Source organism: Eretmochelys imbricata, chromosome 2, assembly GCF_965152235.1.
Source record: "Eretmochelys imbricata isolate rEreImb1 chromosome 2, rEreImb1.hap1, whole genome shotgun sequence".
NCBI classification, from domain to species: domain Eukaryota; kingdom Metazoa; phylum Chordata; order Testudines; family Cheloniidae; genus Eretmochelys; species Eretmochelys imbricata.
The window spans coordinates 255,084,863-255,109,503 of NC_135573.1; positions in this window are offsets into that span (position 1 = coordinate 255,084,863).

The window sequence follows — 24,641 nt, forward strand, 5'->3', positions numbered from 1 at the left end:
CCCCCTCCCCCTCTCCAAACCCCTCGATCCCAGCCCAGAGCACCCTCCTGCACCCCAAACCTCTCATCCCCAGCCCCACCATAGAGCCTGCACCCCTAGCTGGAACCTGCAACCCTTCCTCACCCCTGCCCCAGCCCTGATCCCCCTCCTGCTCTCTGAACCCCTCGGTCCCAGCCCAGAACACCCTCCTGCACTCCAAACCCCTCAGCCCCACCCCAGAGCCCTCACCCACTCCCACACCCCAGCCCCAATTTTGTGAGCATTCATGACCTGCCATACAATTTCTATTCTCCGATGGGGCCCTCAGGCCAAAAAGTTTGCCCACCCCTGGTTTAGCTGGAGGAGAGGTGGGTAAAGCTGAGAACTGGGATATTAGAAATCCTATTTTATGTACAACAATGGAAACAGGGATTTGTAAGGTGTAGATTATCTCTTTCCTCTCTTCTTCCTATCATTCATGCCTTATTAATAATGAGTGTGAAGTTAATTTGCATCTCACACAACTGACAAAATAAAAAGCCCTGATTTATATTGTTCTTGAAATACAGAGATTCAGACACAACCTTGGATATAAACTTTGATCGCTCATCTTCCCACCTCATTCCCCTGATAAACAAAAATGCTCAATAATTAAAATGCTTTTCTGAACGTTGGTCTCTTCTCTTGATCTCTGCAGCAGTCAGTCAGCTCCACCATATGTTATATGTAGTATGTTATTGAAAACGTGGCCTCATTTATATTTGCATATACCAAGTTAATCAGATCAACTATGATTAAAAGGTGGTATATTAACCAACTTTGACCCAAGTCTGGCTACATTTTCTTGCTGCAGGAAAACTGTCTCACACACTGATGGCATCCTTCATACAAAGGCTTATCTCTCTGGAAATAGTTCACGTTTAGTGTTTAGAATGCATTTCCCTCGTGAAAGCTTGGCTTCAGCATCTTTTTGCTTTCATTGAGGTTTTCTGCTTCATTATAGGCAACATGTCCTAATGGATAGGACACCAAAGACCTGGGCTGTATATCCAGTTCCGCTAGTCACCTACTATGTGACCTTGGCCAAGTCATTTCCACCATTTGTAACTCACTTTCCACATCTGTCAGTGGTGAATAATGATGCATACCTTTGGAATTCATGAATAGAAGCTATGTCTATCTTAGGGACTTGTAGGCGTGCCCTTATCGTACTATTTGAGCACTTCATAATCGTTAATGTATTTATCCTCATAACACCCCTGTGAGATAGGAAAGTGCTATTATACTTACTTCAGAACTGGGGAAACTGAGGCAAAGAGAGACTAAGTGACTTGTCCAAGGTTATACAGGAAGACTCTTATGGAGCAGGGATTTGAATTTATGTCTCTCACGGTCCGGGCTAGCCCTCTAAGCCCTTCACTTCTAGCCCTATTCAGCAGTAGATTCCAAGGTCAGAAGGGACCATTGTGATCATCTAGTCTGACCTCCTGTATAACACAGTCCAGAGACTTCCCTCTATTCCTAGAGCAGATCTCTTAGAAAAATATCCAATCGTAATTTAAAAGTTGTCAGTGATGGAGAATCCACTATGACCCTTAGTAAATTGTTCCCATGGTTAATTACTCTGGCAGTTAAAAATTTTATACCTTATTTCCACTCTGGATTTGTGTAGCTTCAGTTGGGATAGCTGAGATATGGGGACTCTGTATACGAGAAGGCTTTGAATTCAGATCTAAACCTGAATACTCCTGAAAGTGAACTTCCCCTCTTACTCCATCCACCCCTGGAATATCCAAAATAGTAATACTGGGTTTTATTCGTATTCTAGTCAAAATACAGGGCCACATTTCAACCACTAAATGTGCAACTTAGCTCCTTCCTCCTCCTCACCCAAACATTTTTATAAAATTCTGAGGGAGCTTTGCTGCTCTGGATCTATATTCCCCTCCCGTTTCCCGAAGTCTCCCGGTGATCAAATGAAGTAGCAGAGCCCTCAGACTTAAGGATAAAACTCTGCATGGGGGAGCTGACTTTGTACTGTCCAGTAGTCTGAATGTACTTTGTCAGATATTGTACAATAATATTAGTGCATTCGTGTAGGGCTTTTATCAAAAGCCAGCTGCTAGTGTGATGAACTCTACTGAGCTGGACTTTCCTTCCATCAGATTTAGTTTAACTGAGGCCTGCGTTAAAGTAAACCAAAGAAAGGTATTCCATTCAAATAGAAACAGATCATAACAGTTCACTGGAAGACCCTGAAAAAGATACTGAAGATGACTTCACTGCCAGCCTTAGATCTTTAATATTCTGGAAATTGAAAGTGCCATAGGGTCACCCTAGAACAAAGTGCTATCTAAGGCATAGATATCAGTAAAAATAGCTAGTATAGGAAAATTCTGCTTGACAATTCCCGTGCTGAAAATAATTAAGGTGGCCAAATTATGATGGAATACCCTGTGGCTACTTAAAAATATCCTGAAAAGTAGTAGCTTTATTTCCCTTCTTTCTTTCTTTCTTATAGGAAAATGGCCCCTTTCCTTTGCAGGTACCACATTCAGTGCATTAGAGGAGCATGCAGAGACATTTTCAGAAGACAGGTTTCAGAGTAGCAGCCGTGTTAGTCTGTATCCGCAAAAAGAAAAGGAGGACTTGTGGCACCTTAGAGACTAACAAATTTATTTGAGCACAAGCTTTTGTGAGCTGTATCCGATGAAGTGAGCTGTAGCTCACAAAAGCTTATGCTCAAATAAATTTGTTAATCTCTAAGGTGCCACAAGTCATCCTTTTCTATTTTCAGAAGAGTATTCAATATCCTTCCTGAATGTGTGGATTTCTGACTGTGCTGTGCAGCTGTACGTTCAGAGCTAGAGTTCTGCAGACACACAGTGTGTTGTTACTGAGTTATCTGAGAGTCCTATTTTGGATGCCTACTGTGACTCAGACTATTAGAACAGTATATTATCCCCCGGAACAAGAAGAACTAATGGGCAAAGTTAAGAGACTAGCACTGGGCAAGAGCACTTCCTGAGGGCTTGCATAGAAATCCTTCTGCAGCACTGAGAATTTCATAGTGTGCATGTATTGAGACCAATTATAAGATTGTAATGTCAGTGTATCTAATAAAGCAGGTCAAAAAATTTCCATTAAAACTGTTCTTGATGGAAAACTGGTTGTCTGACTAAATGATGTTTTTCATGAAAAGCGTTGGGAAATTTTAATTGTTTTTTAAATCAAATGCCCCAAAACTTTGAAAGTGCTGCCATGTTTCCTCAGGGGAGTGGTAGTTCAGTTGCCTTGTGTCACCATTCTTCTTTATGGGCTGGGCTCTGGGGCTGGACTACATCTCCCATGATGCCTCTTGGCCAGGGAATGCCATGATGTGCTGCCTCCCCTCTCAAAAGAGAGGAGACCGTGATGCATCGTAGGAGGTGTCTAGTCAGGACGCGTGGCCTGTAGAGAAGAATGGGAGCATGAGGCACAGTGGCGGCATTTCCACCAGAAGATTGAAATTTTCCATGATGAGGAAAAAGCTCATTTTAAAAAACCCTCTAGTATCTAACCCAAACATATTAGCCACTCCTTATTGTAAAGCACCTTGTGACTGTAATCAAAACAGGTTCCTCCAAATAACTTTTGGTCTGTATTAGAAAGACAAGATGGCTGAGGTAATATCTTTTATTGGACCAACTTCTGTTGGTCTGTGTATTGTTCTTGAGTTTTGAGCTGTTAGAAATTTTCAACTCTGTGGGTTAGCTGTGATTGGACAAGCAGGTCACATGGTATGATTCAGTTCCCTGATTTGAGGGCAAGCTACAGTGTTGTCCTCAGGGGTGTTGGGGAACATCATTTCCCTTCTTACTCCCCTGTGTAGGTTACTCAGATTGCTGCTGTGTGTTCATAGGACCGACAGGAGGGGCTGTGTGTGGCTGGTCCTTCCATGCAGGTGCGTGGTGAATGCATGAGCTTTGGCCCTCTTAGGCAGCAAAAACGGGACAGTAATTGCTAGTGGTTAGGGCCAGTACAAAACTACTGCCCCCTGCAGCAAAGGGGAATATGAGGGGAAGGTATTCAGTTCTCTGGGCTTCTCCTGAGTCAATGCAGCTACACATCTGCCACTTTGCTTCTGGTCTGGTATAAATGTAACTTTTAAAATCAGTTTCCTGGTGCAAATACTCATGTTTTTGTGCCGATGGCCCTGGGCAGGTCATCTGCAATGATCAAATCCTGGATGTGTGTGTCTAAAATAGCACTCAAGTCCTGCTGGAACACTCTGGAATGCCTTTCTGGCACTTTTTTTTAGTAGCCAGAACCATGGTCCGGTATGCATGGTCTGGTCCATGCCAGCTGACTCGAGCTCTGTGGCTGTTTCATTGCAGTGCAGACTTCCAGGTTGGAGCTGCAGCCCAAGCTCTGGGTCCCTCCCATTTTGCAGGGTCCTAAAGCCCAGACTCCAGCCTGAGCCCGGAAGTCTACACTGCAATTAAATAGCCTCACGGCCTGAACCCTGTGAGCCAAATCAGCTGGTGCTGGCCAGGCATGGGTTTTTAATTGCCATGTAGACATACCTGATGAGGCTTCTGCTTGTGATGATGGCTTGGAAATAGATGCTGGGCGGGGGGGTGGGGGGGGCGATACATGTGCACTGCACACACACAACTGGGAAACGCTCTGTTCTTTTAAATATTCTAAATCAATTTGCACTGACCCTTGTTTATAAAGTGTACTGCTGGTGGCACATCCGACCACAGAACCATTACTTGGCTGGGGCTACGCTCTTGAGTTCTATTTGCTGATCCATTACTGCATCAAAGATGAAGAGATTGAATTTAATGACAATAAAATTGCATTAAGCTTACAATAAACATCTTTTATTCCCAATTGGATGTGGCAGTTCCCTTCTTTACTTCACTACTTCTGCACTGTGTTTCCAAAATTCAAAAATTTCAGTAGGTCTTATCTGTGACCTCTATTATTGAACTGGGGCAATTGTGGGTGGGGGCAAACCTTTGTCTAATCCCTACTAGATTAAGTTACTGTTTCGTTAGGAAAGGTACCTCCCAGGAAATATTAATAAACTGCTGGATTGTTGATACTTAAGATCTTGGCTTGCAATGTAGACGGGGCCTGTGTACCTGTGTGGGATCCCATTGACCTGATTCTGTAATGAGCAGGACTTAATAGGGTACATGAATCATCTAGTATTTCCATAAAATATTTTTGAGGGGCAGGGGAAATCTGTCTGTACATTTCTAATGCATCCATCACTTTGGTATCTGAGCACTAATGTTATAACAAGAGATTATTAGAGTATTCATTGAAACAATAATAATAATAATATATGAATTTGGACTCCAAGGATAAAGTGAATATTTCAGAAAAATAGTTTTCAGCCAGTGAGTTTTTGAAGTGCTTGGCTATCCATTATTCCCGGTGTGTGATTGATTGCTGAATGAATAAGTAAAACCTCTTAACAGGAAAATAACAAATAGCAAACATCAAACAATGCTCACCTTGGTACACATTTTTGAAAGTTTTGGGCTTGTGGATCTTTCACGAGTGTTCACATGAGATTGGCAAATAATGATGAGCATGGTCCCACGAAGTGCAAGGAATTGAATTCACATGCTTTTGTTTATGAATATTTTACCAAATCAGTTTCCATTTGGTGACTAACTCTAATTGCAATTACAGTTTTGACAACAGTTTTCAAATTCCAAAATTTCAGTGAAACTGAGATTTTTGGGGGGTGGGGGAGATTAGGGGATATTTAAAAAAAAATTGTGGGGGAAAAACAAAGAAAAAGATTTTTTAAAAAAAAGCAATAATATTTTTTTGTGGTGGTTGTTCTTCATCTTTACCAGACACCAACCCTCTCCTTTCGAGTCGAGTCTTGTGAGCTAAGCTCTGTGTTGTTCATGAGTAAGGCTGTGTGAAATGTGGGAAAAAATGATCTCACAGAAGATTAATTTGGGTATCTTCACACCTGCAGAACTACCCATTTCACAAAATTAGTTTTTTTCAAAAATGTTATTTGCATTCTGAAAAAGGAAGACTACTTGTGAGTGAAAAGGGCTCAAATTCAGTCCTATATTTAAAAAATCCATACAATTTTCCAAGTTTCTTGGCTAATTTTCATCGTTTTCAAGAAATCTGCCTTTGGTCCAAAAGGCCCCTAACCTTGCTGATCTTCAGGGCAAGTTACAAAATGTATTTGTTTTTGTTTGTTTAATGGAGGTTTTTGGGAGCAGTGTTTCTTGAGTAGACTGGGTGTTGCATTTTTCCTCATGTCTCCTTTGCTTTAAAGTTTAAATATTGTTTATTTTGGCTTATACGGAGTCAGGGGTATAAATGGAAGTCCCGCCAATTCATAGTCTGGATTACAGTGATTTTAAACCTAGTTACCATTGTGGTCCGCATATGCAGCCCACAGTATGTGATGTGTGCCACATCTAATACTACCTGTGTGGTCCTGAGGATGACACATGGGCTGCAGCTGTGTGCTGATTGGGCCACAGGTTGAGAACCAGTGGCCTAGAATGACAACATAGGGAGGGCTAGGGATGGGGGAGGGCAAAATCGATCAGGTCATGCAGTCACTTCAGAGCATAATGCGCGCTATCTGTCTTGCTGGCTTTGCCTTTTATCCTGGCCTGTTTCCTTTCCTGAGCATAATCAGTGATGCAAGTGGTGTGTGCAGTCTTTGGCTTGGGGTCATCTATAATTTCTCAATGTTTCTTGACCCAGTGAACTATATTGTGTCCTGGGAAGGAACTCTTCTCCCCACCCACCCCAAATCTGCCTACCAAGCACTTTGCTATGAGAGCCCTAAATTAACGTCTCTCTTAATGACACCACTTTAAAAGGCTGGTGACACTATAGGCAGAGGAATTCCCCCAGCATATATTTAGAAACAAGTTAGACGAGTCTGATTATGATCTCACTTAGGGGCAGATTCTGCCATCCTGATGGTAAGTAGTCGCTTGCCATGATTTCAGTGGGGTAATGTGTCTAAAATGGTACTACTCAGCATGAGCAGAAGTGGCACAATCTCTTGAGTTTTGCAGCCGTGTGACTCCATTGACTCCAGTGGGGTTGCTCCTGTTTTACACTCATGCAAAATCAGAATTGGACCCGACACTTATAACTAGGACTGTCAAACTCTGTCATCACTGATTATTTAACACCAAACATTTTGTGTCTAAACTGAGGGCAGATCTACACTTAAAATGCTGCATCCGCGCAGCTGCATCTTGGTAGCACTTAAGTGAAGACACTCCTATGCTGACGGGAGAGCTTCTCTCGTCACCGTAGTTAATCCGCCTCTGCAAAAGATGGTAGCTATGTCCACAGGAGAAGTTCTCCTATTGACATAGTGCTGTCGACACCTGGGGTTAGGTCAGTATAACTACATCACTCAGGGGGGTGGATTTTTCCACGCCCTTGAGTGATGTAGTTACACCAGTATAAGTCTGTAGTGTAGGCCTGGCCTGAGTTTCCTGATAGTTTCCCTTAAGAAATACAATCTGTTCAGCCCATACACTTTTAAAATCATTATTTTACCCCCATAGCCATTGGAGAAAAATGTAACATCTTCCCCTCCCTCACAGTAATGTGATATTTTGTGAGTCTGTTTACGTATCAGATGGTGCTGGGAAGTGAGCAGGAGAAATAAGCATGTATATTTTTCTCTTCCTCACATGAAGATGAAATAAACATGTGAAGTAAAGAATGTGTATCACAAGGGCTACACAAAGAAATTAATTGCTCTTGCTGCTGTCAGTAGTTGACAGAACAAAGACAATTGAATTCTGGGGGGAAAAGTTGATTTTTGGGTGTTGGATGACGTGAACTACTTGGAGCTTCTGGTCAAAGATCTGATTAATGGATTTACAGATTTCTAGGCCAGAAGATATCATTATGATCATCTCATCTGACCTTCTGTGTAATGCAGGACAGAGAACTTCCCCTACAACATCCAGTCTTGATTTAAAAATTGTCTGTGATGGAGATTCCAACACAACCTTTGATAAATTGTTCCAATGGTTAATTACTATCACTGTTAAAAATTTACACCTTATTTCTAGTTTGAATGTCTCTAGCTTCATCTTCCAGCCATTGGATAGTGTTATACCTTTCTCTGCTAAGATTGAAGAGCCCATTATTAAATATTTGTTCTCCGTGTGGGTACTTATGGACTGTAATCAAGTCACTTCTTAACCTTAAGTGCAAAATACTTCACTTAGGAATGAAAAATCAAATGCACAACTACAAAATTGGAAATAACTCTCTAGATGGTAGTACTGCTGAAAAGGATCTGGGGTTATAGTGGACCACAAGGAACTGAATATGAGTTGTCAATGTGATGCAGCTGCAAAAAAGGCTAATATGATTCACGGGTGTATTAGGAGGAGGGTTGTATGTAAGACACAGGAGGTAATTGTCCTGCTGTACTTGGCATTGGCGAGGCCCCTGAAAACTGATTTTGAAAACCTGACCTATGAGGAAAGGTTGAAAGAACTGGGGATGTTTAGTCTTGAGAAAAGAAGACTGAGGGACAACCTGATAACAGTCTCCCAATATCTTAAGGGCTATTATAAAGAGGATAGTGATCAATGGTTCTCCGTGTTCACTGAAGGTAGGGCAAGAAGTAATGGGCTTGATCTGGAGATATGGAGATTTAGGTTAGATTTTAGGAAAAACTTTCTAACTGTAAGGTTAGTAAATCTATGAGTAGGCTTTCAAGGGATGTTCTAAGTTTACTTGGTCCTGCCATAGCGCAGAGATGTGACATTCTGGAACAACCTTCCAAGGAGGTGGGGGGGAGGGGCAAAGAAACCCAACCCTAACTGGCTTCAAGACTGAGCTTGAAAAATTTATGGAGGAGATGGTAGGATGGGACTACCTATGAAGCCATGTAGCCGATCTGCAACTGCTAGTAGCACATATCCCCAGTGGCCAGTGATGGGACACTAGATGGGGAGGGCTCCAAGTTACTACAGAGAATTCTTTCCCAGGTATTTGCCTGGTGGGTGTTGCCCACATGCTCAGGGTCTAACTGATTGCCATATTTGGGATCAGGAAGGAATTTTCCCTCAGGTCAGATTGGCCAAGACCTGGGTGGGGTGGAGGGGGGTTTGCCTTTCTCTGCAACATGCGGCACAGGACACTTGCAGGTTTAAACTAGTGCAATGGTGAATTCTCTGTAACTTGAAGTCTTTAAACCATGATTTGAGTAACTTCAGTAACTCAACCAGAGGTTAGGGGTCTATTTCAGGAGTGGGTGAGGTTCTGTGGCCAGCAATGTGCAGGAGGTCAGACTAGATGATCGTGATGGTCCCTTCTGGCCTTAAGTCTATTTCTTGAGGTCCTGTCCGGCCCTACATTTCTATGATTCTCTTTGTTCAGCTAAATAGATTGAGCTCTTTGAGTCTATCCATATAAGGCACATTTTTTTCTAATCCTTTAATCATTCTCATGGCTCTTCTGTAAACCCTCAAATTTATCAACATCCTTCTTGAATAATGGGCACCAGAACTGCACACTGTATTCCAGCAGTGGTCGCACCAGTGCTCTCTCTACACCTACTTGAGATTCCCCTGTTTGTGCATCCAAGGATAACTTTAGCCCTTTTGGCCACAGTGTCACACTGGGAGCTCATGTTCATCTGATAATCCACCAAGACCTCCCAAATTGTTTTCAGAGTCATTGCTTCCTAGAATAGAGTCCCCCATCCTGTGAGTATGGCCTACGTTCTTTCTTCCAAGTTGTATGTCTTTATATTTAGCCGTATTAAAATATAGATTATTCGCACCTAGCTTACCAAGTGATCCAGATCACTCTGTATCAGTGACCTGTTCTCTTCATTTTTTACCACTCCCCCAATTTTTCTGTCATCTGCAGATTTGATCAGTGATGATTTTATGTTTTCTTCCAGGTTATTGATAAAAATATTAAATAGCACAGGGCCAATTACTGATCTCAGTGGGACCCCACTAGAAACATAGCTAGTTTTAAATCAATTTAATGTGTGCCCTGTTAATTTTATAACCTTTTAGTTTTTTAATCAAAATGTCATGTGGTAGCAAGTTAAATGCCTCACAGAAGTCAAAGTACATGACATCAACACTATCACCTTTATGCACCAAAACTGCAATCTCATCAAAAAAAGATATTGTTAGTTTGATAGGATCTGTTCTCCATAAACCCATGTTGATTGACATTAATTATATTAGCCTTCTTTAACTCTTTATTAATTGAGTCTCTGGAAGGAGAAGCGAATGGAATGGTCAGCTAGAGTGTCTTGCAAATTTCAGGTTTCAGAGTAGCAGCCATGTTAGTCTGTATCTGCAAAAAGAAAAGGAGTACTTGTGGCACCTTAGAGACTAACAAATGTATTTGAGCATAAGCTTTCGTGAGCTACAGCTCACTGCATCGGATGCATTCCTTTTTGCAAATTTCAGACTCCTACAGCTATTTTAACCGGGATTGTTACATGTCAGGTGGCACAGATCATTCCTAGTAAGTATCACTTACATGACTGGCCTTGTGGTTAAGGCACTAGAGTGGGATTCAGGAGAACTGGGTTCAGTTCTTGCCACTGCCCCCAGACTCTCTGTGTGACCTTGGGCAGCTCATTTAAAATCTCTGTGCCTTTCTTCTCCATCTGTACAAAGTAACACTTTCTTTTGTCTATTTCGTATACTTAGGAATTAAGCTGCTCAGGGCAGGGGCTGTCCCTTATGATGTGTTTGTACAGAGCCTAACACAAGGACTGGAGTTGCTAGTAATCTATGTAAGAAGGTGCTATAGGTAAAGCTTCAACCTCCTAGGAACAATAGGAGAAATTAAGGCAAGGAAACATAATCCTGAGCATGCTAAAATGTTCTTTTAGAGAAAAAAGTCAGGACCAGAAATATACTATGTAGGCTGCTTCATTTTAGCTCCCAGTGGTCCCTGGATCAGAGGAAGGGAAAGGTGGCTTTGGTCTTGGAGGGAGAAGGAATGGAAAGGTGGAGTTGTGTTGTGGACCACTGTGCTGTCCAAGGATTGGATAAAGCTCTGTGTGCTCCATCTCAACATGCTCCCTGTGCCCAACAGGGCTGGATTAAAACATGGAGACCATAGGCTCATGCCTCAGCACCTGGAGTCACACGATCACATGAGAATTGGACCTTTCCTTTTCAATAAAAGCAAGTTTCCAGCCCTCATGGTTGTGGTAAAAAATGTGAAATGTAAAAATGTGAGTGTAACCATTGCAGACACATCTGCCTGAGTCTGCAGACAGCCTGAAATAATAGCTCTGAGAAGTGTGAATGGTCTTGTGCATTTCAATTGTTTTGTTTGCAGACCCAGCACTTGGGGGACCTTGCCATCGCCACCTTAGCAAAGGATGTTATATGTGGTAGGAGGCAGAGGGCAGCAGGCCCTGCTCTCTCACCCAACCAAATACACTCTGGCTCCTTTGCTGCCATATTTACTTCTCTGAGCAGGGATCAGTGTTGCCACTGGGCATGGACAGAGGAGCTCCATCCTTCTGCCCTGCCTATCTGGTAGGGGACGTAGCCCCTGCCACTCCACTAGTGATTTGAGAGAAAATTCAAAATGATTGACGAGCTGGAGAAAATGCCTCCCAGGGAGGGACTTAAAGAACTCCATCTGTTTACCGTATGGAAAAAAAAAAAAAAAGATTGAGGTGAATCTTCATAGAGTGAAAGTGTCAGGTATGAAGGGGCTCTTCTATCTAGCAAAGAAAGTCATAACAAGGACCAGTGGCTGGAAGCTGAAGCCAGACCAATTCCAATTGGAAATAGGGCGCACATTTTTAACAGTGAGGGTAATTAACTACTGGAACAAACTACTAAGGGAAGTGATGGATTCTCCATCTCTTGATGTCTTCAGTCCGAGACTGGATACCTCTCTGAAAGTTGTGCTTTAGTTAAACACACGTTACTGGGTTTAATACAGAGGTGACTGGGTGAAATTTAATGGCCTCTGCTATACAGGAGATCAGACTAAATGATCTAATCGTCCCTTCTGGTCATAAACTATGAATCTGTGAAGAAGGGGGTGAAGCCATGGGGTTCCCCATTGTTAGTGCGCCTAGGACTCCAGATTGCTCGAATCTAGCCCTGATGTCCTAGGGTGGGGTTCGGGGGGGGTGGGGAGGAAGGAGGGAGGGTGAGAGGGAAGAAGCAGGTGCTGTGAAGATGGCTATGTCACTGTACAATAGCCATGGATTCCTGCCAAGCTGGGGGAAACTTCAGTATACTGTATGAGAGAGCTTCAAGGCTGATTACTTTGATCTGGTTGAACTGTATGTAAAGTAATTCCTGAGTGTATAAAGTATAATTAGGTGTGCCAAAAATAGAATTTGGAAATAACAACAGTGAGTTCAGTTTGCTGTGGTTCCTGGGTTCCTATTATTTGTTTTGCTGGCTATTCACGAAAATGTTTGTAAATCCCAAAGTTTCTTGGACTGTAGCACAAATGATTATGCATCTGAATGTTCCTAAAAAACCATATAGTTCTCCTGTTTAAAAATATTGTCATCAAATCAAGGAGCAGAAACAATACTATGTGGGATAGATGAACAGTGATCCAACAAGAATATCATATATTCTAAATGAACAATCCACGAACAAAACCTGTAGTTTGAAAAAAGAAAAGGAGTACTTGTGGCACCTTAGAGACTAACCAATTTATTTGAGCATGAGCTTTCGTGAGCTACAGCTCACTTCATCGGATGCATACCGTGGAAATCCGATGAAGTGAGCTGTAGCTCACGAAAGCTCATGCTCAAATAAATTGGTTAGTCTCTAAGGTGCCACAAGTACTCCTTTTCTTTTTGCAAATACAGACTAACACGGCTGTTACTCTGAAACCTGTAGTTTGAAAATCATTCATGGACATCACAAATACATATGAACAGAGGGTATGTTCAGTGAAGTCTGGATTGGGTCATAAGCATTTTCTAGCCAAAATAGGGCTGTCTATATGTTATATATATGATTAATAATGAGTGCTTTTTGGAGCAGCTTGTCCTGGAAAGCACAAGGGAAAGAGAATTCTTGATTTAGTCCTAAGTGGTACACAGAATCTGGTTCAAGAGGTGAATATATCTGAACCACTTAGCAATGGTAAGCATAATGTAATTGAACTGAACATACTTAGAATCATAGAATATCAGGGTTGGAAGGGACCTCAGGAGTTCATCTAGTCCAACCCCCTGCTCAAAGCAAGACCAATCCCCAACTAAATCATCCCAGCCAGGGCTTTGTCAAACCTGACCTTAAAAACCTCTAAGGAAGGAGATTCCACACCTCCCTAGGTAACCCATTCCTGTGCTTCATCACCCTCCTAGTGAAAAAGTTTTTCCTAATATCCAACCTAAACCTCCCCCACTGCAACTTGTGACCATTACTCCTTGTTCTGTCATCTGCTACCACTGAGAACAGTCTAGATCCATCCTCTTTGGAACCCCCTTTCAGGTAGTTGAAAGCAGGTATCAAATCCCCCCTCATTCTTCTCTTCTGCAGACTAAACAATCCCAGTTCCCTCAGCCTCTCCTCATAAGTCATGTGTTCCAGTCCCCTAATCATTTTTGTTGCCCTCCGCTGGATGCTTTCCAATTTTTCCACACCCTTCTTGTAGTGTGGGGCCCAAAACCGGACACAGTACTCCAGATGAGGCCTCACCAATGTCGACTAGAGGGGAAGAATCACATCCCTCGATCTGCTGGCAATGTCCCTACTTATACAGCCTGTAGCGGGGTGCACACCTGCTCGGGCCCAGAGGGGATTAAGATAGCCCTGGAAGAGGGCTGGGGCAGGGGAAAAGCTGGGCTGATTGGCAGAGCAGCTGCAGCTGGGGGCCATGCCACAAACAGACCCAGTGGGTCTTATAAAAGCCCAGGGAAGCCAGGAGCAGAAGAACACTCTCTCTCTAGCTCTGAGAGGGAGGGAGCTGGCTGCAGAGACCTGAATAGAGGACCTAGTTTGGAGCAGGGCTGGGGAAAGGTCAAGGGAGCCTGGGAGCTCCGGCCTAGGAAAGCCCCAGGCTGCGGGCCTGGTAAGGGCTATTAGGTATGGGGGTTGCAGGGACAGCCCAAGGTTAGACAGAGGCAGCGGGTCCAAACCCAACCTTGCCTGTGATGAGTGGCTCATACTGCAGTCTGCCCCAGGGCGTGAGGGCTAGCTGGTGACTAGCAGGAGCCTACGACTGAGGCGAGGTAGAGATAGTGGGTGGGGGATTCTCCTGGGAGGGGGAGACCCAGAACTCTGGGGTACTGCCAGGGGGCAGCACCCAGTGAAAGGGGCACCGGGTTCCTGGGAGGGACACGGAAGCCAGCAGCAAGGAGAGACACCGGCGTGAAGAGGGTGCTCCGGAGGCTGGTGAGCTAAGTCCCAGAAATGACTAGCAGGGGGCGCCGCCGGTAAGTCTGTGCCCAGTTACACAGCCCAAAATGCCCTTAGCCTTCTTGGCAAGAAGGGCACAGTGTTGACTCATATCCAGCTTCTCGTTCACTGTAACCCCTAGGTCCTTTTCTGCAGAACTGCTGCCTAGCCATTTGGTACCTAGTCTGTAGTGATGCATGGGATTCTTCCATCCTAAGTGCAGGACTCTGCACTTGTCCTTGTTGAACCTCATCAGATTTCTTTTGGCCCAATCCTCTAATTTATCTAGGGCCCTCTGTATCCTATCCCTACCCTCCAGCATATCTACCACTCCTCCCAGTTTAGTGTCATCTGCAAACTTGCTGAGGGTGCAATCCACGCCATCTTCCAGATCATTAATGAAGATATTGAACAAAACCGGCCCCAGGACCAATCCTTGGGGCACTCCGCTTTATACCGGCTGCCAACTAGACATGGAGCCATTTATCACTACCCCTTGAGCCTGACGATCTAGCCAGCTTTCTATCCACCTTAGAGTCCATTCGTCCAGCCCATACTTCTTTAACTTGCTGGCAAGAATACTGTGGGAGACCATATCAAAAGCTTTGCTAAAGTCAAGGAATACAATGTCCACTGCTTTCCCCTCATCCACAGAGTCAGTTATCTCGTCATAGAAGGCAATTAGATTTGTCAGGCATGACTTGCCCTTGGTGAATCCATGCTGACTGTTCCTGATCACTTTCCTCTCCTCTAAGTGCTTCAGAATTGATTCTTTGAGGACCTGCTCCATGATTTTTCCCAGGGACTGAGGTGAGGCTGACTGGCCTGTAGTTCCCCAGATCCTCCTCCTTCCCTTTTTTTAAAGATGGACACTACATTAGCCTTTTTCCACTCGTCCGGGACCTCCCCTGATTGCCATGAGTTTTCAAAGATAAGGGCCAATGGCTCTGCAATCACATCCGCCAACTCCTTTAGCACTCGCGGATGCAGTGCATCTGGCCCCATGGACTTGTGCTCGTCCAGCTTTTCTAAATAGTCCCGAACCACTTCTTTCTCCACAGAGGGTTGGTCACCTCCTCCCCATGCTGTGCTGCCCAGTGCAGCAGTCTGGGAGCTGACCTTGTTCGTGAAGACAGAGGCAAAAAAAGCATTGAGTACATTAGCTTTTTCCAAATCCTCTGTCACTAGGTTGCCTCCCTCATTCAGTAAGGGGCCCACACTTTCCTTGACTTTCTTCTTGTTGCTAACATACCTGAAGAAACCCTTCTTGTTACTCTTAACATCTCTTGCTAGCTGCAACTCCAGGTGTGATTTGGCCTTCCTGATTTCACTCCTGAATTTCCCCCCTACTTGTAGGGGGAAAATGCCAAATAAACCCACCACAGTAGCATTTAACTTCAAAAAGAGGAACTACACCCAAATGAGGAAGCTAGTTAAATAGAAATTAAAAAAGAACTGTCTCAAGGGAGAAATGCCTGAAAGCTGCATGGAAGCTTTTAAAAACACCATAATACAGGCTCAAATTAAATGTATACCCCAAATTAAAAAAAGGAAAAAGGTTAGAGGACGAAAAATAATAATAATAATAATTAATTAATAATAAGGCTACCATGGCTGATCATCAGAGTAAAAGAGGTGGTTAGAGGCAAAAAGGCACCTTGGGAAAAAAAAGTCAACTCCCTAGTGAGGAAAATAGAAAGGAACATAAGCTCTGGCAACTCATATATAAAAGTATAATGAGGCAGGCCAAAAAAGAATTTGAAGAGCAACTAGCAAAAGACACTAAATCTAACAGCAATTTTTTTTGGAAGTACGTTAGAGCCAGGAAACTTGCTAAACTGTCAGTGGGCCACTGGACAATCAAGATGCTAAAGAAGCACTCAGGGAGGACAAGCCTGCTGAGAAGACGCTAAATGACTTCTTTGCATTGGTCCTCACTACAGAGGATGTGAGAGAGATTTCCCCAACTGAGCCATTCTTTTTGGGTGACAGATCTGAGGAATTGTTCCAGATTGAGGTGTCAGTCGAGGTGTTTTTGGAACAAATTTATAAATTAAACAGTAACAAGTCACCGGGACCAGATAGTATTCACCTAAGAGTTCTGATGGAATTCAAATATGAAATTACAGAACTACTAAATGAGGTATGTAAGCTATTGCTTAAATTGACCTCTGTACCCTATGACTGGAGCAGTGCTAATGTAGTGCTGATCGATTGTTTTGTTTTTTAAAGACTCCAGAAGTGATCTTGGCAATTACAGGCCAATAAGCCTAACTTCAGTACTAGGCAAAGGGGCTGAAACTACAGTAAAGACAGAATTATCAGACGCATAGATGAACCAATTTGTTAGGGAAGAGTCAACAAGCTTTTGTATAGGGAAATCGTGCATCACCGATCTATTAGAATTATTTGAGGGAGTCAACAAGCATGCGGACAAGGGTGATCCAGTGATATAGTTTACTTGGACATTGAGAAAGCCTTTGATAAGGTCCCTCATTAAGCAAAGTAAGCAGTCATGGGTAAGTAATAAGGTCCTCTCGTGGATCAATAGCTATTTAAAAGACAAAGGGTAGGAATAAAAGGTCAGTTTTCACAATAAAAAGAGGTAAATAGAGGGATCCCCCTGATCTGTACTTGGACCAGGGCACCTGAACATTTTCATAAATGATCTGGAAAATGGGGTGAACACGGAAGTGGCAAAATTTGCAGACAATACAAAATTACGCAAAATATTTAAGTCCAAAGCTAACTGTGAAGGGTTACAAAGGGCTCTCACAAAACTGGGTGGCTGGGCAACAAAGTGGCCACTGAAATTCAAAGTTGATAAGTGCAAAGTAATGCACACTGGAAAAAATAATCCCAACTCTATATACAAAATGATGGGATTTAAATCAGCTGTTACCACTCATGAAAGAGATTTTGGAGTCATCGTGAATAGTTCTCTGAAACCATCCACTCAAAGAGCAGCAGCCTCTGAACCTTAGGATATGTCTATACTACCTGCTGGATCGGTGGGCAGCGATCGATTCAGCGGGGGTCAATTTATCGCATCTAGTCTAGACCAGGCCTTAGAACCATTAGGAAAGGGACAGAAAATATAATGCCACTCTATAAATCTCTGGCATGCCCATATCCTGAATATTGAGTGCAGTTTTGGTCTCCCCCATCTCAAAAAAGATATATTAAAATTGGAAAGGGTAGATAGAAGGGCAACAAAAATGATTAGAGATACGGAAGAGATTCCATATGAGGAGAAATTAAAAAGTTGGGATTGTTCATTTTATAAAAGATGACTAAGGGGAGATGATATAGAAGTCTATAAAAGCATGACTTATAGGTAGAAAGTAAATAGAGAAGTGTTATATGCCTCTTCACATAACACAAGAACTAGGTGTAACCTGATGAAATTAATGGGCTGAAGGTTTAAAACAAACAAAAGGAAATACTTCTTCACGCAACACACAGTCAACTTGCAGAACTCATTGTCTTGGGCTGTTGTGAAGGCCAAAAGTATAATTGGGTTCAAAAAAGAATTAGATATGTTCATGGAGGCTAGGTCTATCTATGGCTGTTAACCAAGGTGGTGAAGGACGCAACCCCATGTGCCGAGTGTCCCTAAGAAGCTGGGCCTAGCTAACAGGATGGATCACTCTAAATTGTCCTGTGTTGTTCATTCCTTATGAAGTAGTTGGCACTGGCCACTGTCAGAAGATGGGGTACTGGGCAAATGGACCATTGATCAGATCCAGTATGGCTGTTCTTATAATGATTTGACCAGCACTAACTATACCTCTTAAGGCATTCCAAAAATAAGAATTACTTCCATTTTCTTTTCATTACTGATTTAGACTGGATTCAAACTGATGTCCTAAAAGCAAAAGGCTCTGAAATACATTATCAGTCCCCTGAGCCATCCATTGACCCCTTTTTAAACTTTATACTAAGTTCAGATCAGTTCTACACTTAATTTTCTGTAATGTCTTTCTCTTTTAGACACAAATTTCCAGATGGGTTGACTGAGGGGTCAAGAAGGTTAAGTGACTTGGCCAGTATCACGCAGTGAGTCTGTGACTGAGAAGGAATTAGAATCCAAAATTACCAAAACAACAAAACATCACAGGCTAGGGATTGAGATTTTATAGACAAAACTTCAACGCACAGTGAATTACAGGCCCTTAAATAGCAGGGTTTGTAATGGAAATACTAAGAGGAACCTGAATGTAGCAGCGGTATAGTAGTAACTCATTACTTATTCCATTAATGGCTGCGTTCCTAATAGAAACGGGTTCATTACATGGGAAGGAGCGAAGTTTGCATTAAATAGAAACATCATTTGGTGTTTTATTGATTAAAAGGAGATTAGATTTCCACCATGTTCTTTAGCAAATAGGATGCCTCAGAGGAAATGTATATATTTATATTTCAAGGAGGATTTTATTACAGTATAATGGAAAGAAAATGTATCTGATAATGATAGTTTATATCCCACAAGGGATCCAATAATGTAAAGTTTAACTCTTAACCTAGTGGTGAAGTCCAGACATAGTCTGTATTAATGCATTAATACAGACTAACGCTTTCCATTTGGATAGCCTATTGGAAACATGCTGTGTGTGACAGCAAGGTTAGAACCTCTCTCCTGACCTAGGAAGACCAATCAAACCAATTCCTATGGGACACCCTAAAGTTGGCTTGCATGGGGAAAAAATACATAAAGGGAAAATTATTACATCAATAGGCCAGTGTCAGCATAAACATAGTCCTCTCCGATCACTGTATATATATATATCTCATGCCCCTTTTTCCACTTCTTCCTGGATCCATACAGGTATAAATATTGGCAGTGCTAATTGCCCACATAATATTGCACTGAGCTTTTTCCTCCATGCAGTTCTAATTTATGCCGAGACCTAACCCTCTATTTAGATCGCCCCACGATTAAGGAAACATAAAGATGACTCAAAGCAATCTTTGTACCGAGTGCTCATTGGCTGCAGCTCAGGATCTGGGCCTGTGAGTTTTACATATATATAAAAGAATAAGATGTAGCACATATATGCCAATCCTTTAGTATCTAATATTTAAAGGTTTATTTATAAAAAGAAAGAAAGAGGTGAGAGTTAAAATTGTTAAAAGGAATCAAATACATACAACAATTGCTTCTAGCAGTGATAGAATAAACTGCGGGCATGTTACGTCTTTGGTTGCTCCCAAATCATTGGGAGATCCTCAGTCCCTAGGTTAAGATGCTCCCATTAGGATAAATTCATAGTCCAGAGGTCTGAGCTAGAAAGAGGCAAAATGGAGATGTTAGCATGACCTTTTATAGCTTCTTCCTTGTAGAGGGAAACCCATTGTTTCAAACAAACCCTAAGCCTAGTTTCTGGAAAAATGCAGGTAACAAGATGGAGTTTAGGATCAAATGGTTTAGTCACATGCCCATGCATGCTTCACTTAGTCATAGCAGAGGTCATTACTCATACTCTAGTTAGAGTGTCCTCAGGAAGTCCATCAACTGTAGGTAGGCTTTTTCCAGGTCCATTGTGTTCATTGATAAGCCATCAACTTGAATACTCCATTCACAAGGCGCTGGCCAGACTGGATGCAAATTACCCTGTGTGTGTTACCACAGAAGCAGACACATCTGAAACACAGGTGCATAGTCAATATTTATAACTTCAGATACAAAAACAATACATGCATACAAATAGCATAATCATATTCAGCAAATCATAACTTTTCCATAGACATTTTACATGACGTACTTTGTACAAGATTAGCTGCAATTACAGTATATAACAGTGGTAGTGATCTACATGGTCAAAATACTATCTAAGCTGCCGGATAAATGCAGCATTTTAAATAACTTTTCATTTGTGTGTCTCTTACATGTAAAACTTCTGTGAAGGCTCCTTTAGCACAGGGTGAGGATTCTCTCTCAGAAACCCTTTTTTCCACAAATCACAGAAATTGAATATGAGAAAGACCTTTTATGTAATTTAGTCCATCCGTGTTTATGGGTTCTACCTCCTCTATAAAGAACAGTGATCGTAATACTTAGCGTTTGTACTGTTAAGAAGCATAAGAGATGTATCTATGCAGCCTAACTAAGGCCTGATTCAATAAGGCACTTTAAACATGAGAGTAGCCTCAGTGAATTCAATGGCACTGCTCATGCTTCAGTGCCTTGCTGAATTGTGATCATTGGCTCTAAGAGAACTCAATACAGGGGTAACCAGATGAAATTCTCTGGCCTGTGTTATGCAGGAGGTCAGACTAGATGAGTGATACTCAGACTGGGGCTCGCGAGGCTCTTTAACGTGTCTCCTGTGGCTCTTTGCAGCATACGATATTAAAACACTGTGTGATTTATTTATTAACCAGTCTAAGTTATTAACCAACCAGGATGCTTTTACTATGTTAACCAATTGTTGATCAAATAATAACACTTGGTCAATCATTTTGCTGTGAGAAATATATATATATATATATATATATATATATATATATATATATATATATATACACACACCCAAAATATTTCCCCTGTCATACTGTTTAAATATGAATATATAGTATGATAGTAAATGAAACAATGAATTCACACTACTGTGGCTCTTTTGGGTAATGTTGGTCACTAATTTGGCTCCTGAACTATTGAGGTCTGAGTATCACTGCACTAGATGATCTAATGGTCCCTTCTGGCCTTAAAATCTGTTTACTGTAGTTGGGTCAGCTGTCGATGCTTACAGATCCTTTGGTGTGGGGAAGAAACAGAGTCTCTAATCTTGGCAAAGGTAGGGTGACTAGATGTCCCAATTTTATAGGGACAGTCCCGATATTTGGGGCTTTGACTTATATAGGTGCCAATTACCCCCCACCCCCATCCCAATTTTTCACCCTTGCTATCTGGTCACCCTAGGCAAAGGTGTAGGTAATGGTTCGAGTGAATGGTATATGATATGGTGGATGCTATCAATTAGAGGGTCAGGGCAAGGTCATTGTAGGCACAGGGAAAGCCTACGGCCCTGGAAGGTGCTAGGCACTTTTTATTTTTGTAGTGCAGGATTATTCCCCTCAGTGCATTTCCTAGTGCTTTATCCAGTTGCCTTTTAAAGGAGGCTCTGAGCAATGAGGATTCCAATTGCCTTCAGGAGAATATTCCACCATTCCTCACCAGCTAATGAATTCATTGTAGTATGATTGCTGAATCGACATGCTGAACCAACATGCTGATTGACATTTGAGAAGCTTCACGGTTTGACCACTGGAAGAAACATTGCTGTACTTGGGGAGGTGGGGGGGGAGGAGGGGGTTGTTTTGTTTTTACTGTTCATGTTTATTAGTAACTACTGTTAAAGATAGCATTGATTCATATAACGTGGCGTTGTTGACTTACACTTTGCTTCCATGATTGTGGATAAGAAATGTTCCCTGCCCCAAAGTGACTATAATCTAAATAAGAGCAGAAACAGAACTGTACAACAGTTCAGGATAGGGAGCAGCTGAGGATTGTTAATGATGGAAAGCAAGGAGGCACGTTTGCTTGAAGAAATGAGTTTTAGGGAGGGATTTCGATGGGTGAGGATAGAGGCCCAGATCCTCAGCCCTGTTACAGCTGCTTTCAGCTGCTCTTGGAGTAAAGAGCATAAGGTCAGCAAAGCCAAGATCCCTCTTGTGTAAAGGCGAATCTCCAGTTGGCACGGAACTGGCATAGTGGCTCTATGTAACCCTCCCGGATCCCCTGGTGCAGGGCTCCTCCGTGGAAAGGAAGTGTGTCAGGCTCTGAGTGTGTGGGGTCCCAGGCATAAATTAGAACAACTCTAAATCTGGTGCTTTGGAAGAGCACGAAGTTGATTTAAAGTCATCTGTGGGTCCCTCAGGTTCAGTACTGAGAACATCTCAATAAGACTTGAGAGTCTGGCCCAGGAAATCTACTGCAGGAACAGGAAGGATTGTGATGGAAAAAGCTGAGAGTGGGAAAGGTGGGGTGAAGGGATTGGTTGGAGGGAGTGTGGAGGATGGGGCCAGAGATTATAGATTGGGAGCAAACTGAATCTTTCTCATCTCCATGCCAAAGTGCTCCTGAGTGTCCTTTTTCCCCACTCTTATTTTCAGTTCTATGCAACTCAAAGACAAAACCACCTGCAGCTTTATTTTTGACGCTGTATCCGTGTTAATTCCACTCCACTGTCTCTCAAATGAATCAGATATGAAATGTAATTAACAAGTAAATTAAATTAGCATTATTTTTCCTGCCTCTCTTCTTTGCCTGAGGTCCATCTCTTCTTACATGTTCACATAAGTCATGGTTTCCATTTGGGGATAAGGCTGAAGGCCTAAGAGGAAGAATATGTTGAGATGGACGTGGTTGTGGGATGTGATTGTTGGCTTAGGTTCATGTCACATTCACAGCATTCATTCTGTCAGGCAGCATCCTTGCTACCCTTCTTATAGCGGCTCACTTTTTGCCAGAGTTATATTTTCCCTGTGTAAAGCAATAGATCAGGAGTGGTGAGATATTGTAGTACGTGGTACACACACACACACAGCTAATGACCTCACGCTAACAATAGCTCAGCTGGAGGCAAGGATCAGAGAGGTTTCAAAGCCAAATGAAGTTATTTATGAGAAGAAATAATTCCACTGCTCTTGGAATGGCTTTAGCTCCTCATTAGAACCTCCAGGGAAACAATAAATGTTCAATTGACTGAGACAGAGGAGCAGGCTGCATCCAGGCCGTGGCTGCAAGATTAGAGATGGCTCTTTTGCTCTGAAATGAGAAGGAAAACTATGAGTTCTGTTATTTCATGGCTCAGTCAAAGTAGCCTGAGCCTCTCAAAAACATTTAAATTGCATTCCTTTTGGTTTTTAGAGCTGGTTGTAGCCCTGCTTTGTCACTAGCATTTTTGCTTTCTTTAATGTGAATTTAGTCCTGATAAATGGGAACCGCGCAGGAGCCCAACATTCCGGGGTTTTGGCCATGTTAGTGCACTCTTCCCCAGGCTGATCCACCTGTGTGTCTCATCCCTGACCTGCAGCGACCAGTTCTAGAAGGAATGTAACACTTTTGCAGCGGAGAATGTTACTGAATGGGCCAGATCATCAAAAGCTGGTGTAAGTCAATGTTGCCTTTCAAGTTTCTTCCTGAAAGTGATGCTTAGGGCCCCCATCCCCCAATATGGCGTGACTTGGTGTGGTGTTAAAGTTCTAATTTTTAAAATGTTCTAGCCTAGGGGTAGAAAACAAGAAAATTTTGAAAAGATACTAAACATAGGAATTGCTACACTGGGTCCACTTGGAGGTTCCAGTCCAGTATTCTATCTGAGGCAATGACCAGTACCCTTCAGTGAACTCCACCATAGGTAGATGTGGGGTAATCTTCCCTCCTACGTTAGTGCTCATCCTGGTCCTCCATTGTTGGAGATTGCCTCATTCCCTGAAGCATGAGGCTTAATATCACTTCCAAAATGGTTGTCGTCATTCATTATGATAATACTCTGGATATTCTTGACATCCATATAAATGGCCACTCCCTTTTAGAATCTTGTTAAATTCTCAGCCTTGGTCATGGCATCACGATTTCCTGTGGCAATGAGTTCCGCAGTCTAATACCATGTTCAGCAAAATAGGATTTCCTTTTATCAGTTTTGGATTTGTCATCACGTATAGTCATTCATCTATCAGCTAAGAATGCAGGCCATACATAAAGGATGGGGATGCTATCCTGGGAAGCACTGACTCTGAAAAAGACTTGCAGGTCATAGTGGATAATCAGCTGAGCATCAGCTCCAATTGCCATGCTGTGGCTAAAAGGGCTAATGCAATCATTGGAATCTCAAGCAGGAGTAGAGAAGTTATTTTCAGTCTGTATTTGGCACTGACGTGACCACTGGAATACTCTGTCTAATTCAGGTGTCCACAGTTTGAGAAGGATGTTGATAAATTGGAGTGGGTTCAGAGGAGAGCCATGAGAATGGTTAAAGGATTAGAAAGCATGACATAGTGATAGACTCAAGGCGCTCAATCTATTTAGCTTAACAAACAGAAGGTTAAGGGGCGACTTGATCATAGTCCATAAAAGTACCTATATGGGGAACAAATATTTGATAATGGGCTCTTGGATCTAGCAGTGTAAGGTTTAACATGATTCAATGGCTGGAAGTTGAAACTAGATGTAGCCAGACAGGAAATAAGGTGTACATTTTTAATAGTGAGGGTAATTAAACATTGGAACAAAGCACCAAGGGTCATGGTGGATTCTCCATC